General features: G+C 56.0%; 1 pseudogene; it reads left to right on the top strand.

Moving 5' to 3' along the window:
- The first annotated feature begins 2,237 nt into the window (after positions 1-2,237).
- Positions 2,238-2,400, top strand: LOC114009539 (uncharacterized; annotated as a pseudogene).
- The last annotated feature ends 378 nt before the right edge of the window (positions 2,401-2,778 follow it).

Here is a 2,778-nt window from a genome sequence, read left to right as displayed (position 1 = left end):
CGTGCCTCCCGTCGTCTGCTCGTCCGGGCCCGGCGAGGGAACCGCGGCCCCGGGCATACTGGCCGTGGGCCCCTTCGGAGCCGGCCCCGAGGACGAAGATGACCCGTGGGCCCGGCCGGGTCAGCGAGGAGCGCAGCGAAGCCCCGCGCGCTGACCTCCCTGCAGCCCTGGCCCACTGCCTCGGGGATTCCGTCTCCCCAGGGAGGGCAGACCGGCCCGCCCGCCCACCGCCAAGGGGCCACCCAGGCCAGAGCCATGGGGCCTTCCGCAAACAGCAGGTGTCACCTTCCTGACCGGCCAGGGAGATGTCACACCTGACCAGGCCCCTCTGTCCAGCTCGCTGCCCGCCCTGAGCCGCTTGTTCTGGGTCATCCGCGACCTGGTGCTAGCGGATGGGAGAGTGTCGAGCTGCGTTGTGAAGTCTTTAGTTCTTTGGGTCCAGCTCACTAAAACTAGAGGTCTGTCCGTAGGCGCAAAATGAAACCGCAACCAGGAATGAAGTAGGTAGAAAAGAAGGTTTAATAGGGAAGAAAGGAAAGTACACCCAAAAGACTCAGGCGGGCAGCTTGCCAGGTGGCAGCCGGGCTAGGTACTGGTTAACGTTGCTTTTATTACCAGAGGTCTATTACATTATGCATGTCCTTCCTTTGAGTTGGAATCTGGCCTTTTCTACTGCACTTGCGTACTCTTCTCACAGGTAGAGTGAGGACTTTCATTACCTAACTGCACGTCCAGTGTGAGCCAGGTTTTTTTGGGGTTTTTTTGGAGAGGTTTTTGCTATAGGGTGTGTACATTCACCAGACGGACAGAGACAGACAGAAAGCGAGAAATCACCCCCCAGGGGGAATGGCCACGCCACAATCCCTTCTCCATTCTCCTCTCTGGATCTTGGGCATGCATGCACATGCGCCCAGTGAGAGGTTAAGCCACCGCGTCTGGAACTCGAACCGCGGTCGACTACGTGGGAGTCCAGCGACATAGCCATTAAGCTAACTGCTGGTCCCGTGAGCCAGGTTTTAATTAGACTTCCTAATTAGTTTATCACCCTAGTGGGGATTTAGGGCGTTGACCAAAATGCCCTTTTGCTTTATTTATTTATTTATTTTTTGAAGAGGTTTTCAAAGAGGTTTTCACTATAGGGCGCATGCGATCACCAGATGGACAGAGAGACAGAAAGTGAGAAATCACCCCCCAGGGGGATGGCCACGCAGCAATCCCTTCTCCATTCTCTCTGGATCTTGCGTGCACATGCACACACGCCCAGCATGAGTTTTAAGCCACCGGGTCCAGTACGCAAACCACTGTCGACTACATGGAGTCCAGTGACAGCCATTATGCTATGGTCCCCCCTTTTTGCTTTTTTCTTAGGGCTGCCCACTTATGACTAACTGCCTACCACACTGGGAGCGCCCTGGGCTGGAACAGAAGCTGCTTGCCCAGTGGCATGTGCTGAGTGAGCTTGCCCATGAGTCCTCCCATCCTGGCCAGGCAGCACTGTCACTGACCGGGGTTGCACCTGGGCCTGGCTGGAGCTGATGTGAAGACCCCGCATGTCCGGAGACCCCGTGAGCAGCATGCGCACTGCTGCTCCCACTGCACCCAGCAGCCAGGCGCAGAAGCTCACTCAGTGGTCACGTGGGCCCCTGGAGCCCCCCCCATGTGTGCACAGCTGGCCTGCCCGCCTGCCTCTGTGGGGACCGGCCCTCCAGGGCCTGGTGAAAGTCTGTGGGGTTACGAAGGAAAGGTGGTACAAAAAGGGGGACTGGTGGAGCTGGGCCCAAGGCAGCGGGGGTGATCGAAGGTCCAGGTGGACGTTTCCCAAGGCGGGAGAGCCATCCTGAGACGTCACAGGAGACAGTACAGCATCACCTGCACTGCAAATACCATTCACAAGGTGTCCGTCCGTAGGAAGGTCTGGCCTCTGACGGGGGTAATTATCACGACCACATGCCGTCCTGGTCTTACCCAGCAGTCATAAAAAGACCCAAATGATCTGTTTCCACGTGACTTGGCTGCACCCTCCTCCCAAGGAACAGCTCAACGTCAGTACAGAGACGGTCATCTCTAGCACCCGGCAAGGTAGATCACGCTGTCTGGTACCCGGGGAGAGGTGCCAGGCGTAGAGGAGGCGGGACAATGCCCCAGCATGAAAAAGTAGTCATGGGAATCCTCTGGAACCAGGACAGCTGTTAGACCAGCAGGCCAGGACCTTGTAACAGTTTCAAGATAGCATATTTAGCTTTGCGCAGTGGCAGTATCGTAGCCAATGAGGTTTATCCGAGGCACGATTATTGCTAATTGAAAGATAGCATATTTCACTTCGTTTTTTTAAGGTTTTTGCCTTAGGGCATGTGTGCTCCTGGGCAGAAAGAGATGGTGAAACGGAAAGTGAGAAATCACCCCCAATGGGGAGGATGGCCACTCTGCCATCCCGTCCCCATTCTAGGATCTGGGGCACGCACACACATGCACCCAGCAGGGTTTTCAAGCCGCCAGGTCCTGCACTTGAACCACGGTCGGCCATGTTTGTGCTGTTACACCATCTGCTGGCCCCAACATAGCAGATTTCATTTGACCAAAAGCTTCAGTAGGGAAGTGGGAGTTGGAAAGTTCCTGGCCCAGCCGTGTGGTGCAGTAGTAAGATGAGTGCCCTGTGAGGCATGTAGTCAGTCACAGGTTCAAATCCCAGAGTCCGCCTGAGGACACACAGTCGGGTCTCACCTGGCCAGCAGTGTAGTTTGAGTTCTGGACCTGGCAGCTTGAAAAACACACCAGGAG

Source organism: Tupaia chinensis, unplaced genomic scaffold (genome assembly GCF_000334495.1).
Source record: "Tupaia chinensis unplaced genomic scaffold, TupChi_1.0 Scaffold000558_1, whole genome shotgun sequence".
Lineage (NCBI taxonomy): Eukaryota > Metazoa > Chordata > Mammalia > Scandentia > Tupaiidae > Tupaia > Tupaia belangeri.
Note: the sequence above shows the minus strand (reverse complement) of the source record. Positions and strands in the feature narration are given on the sequence as shown.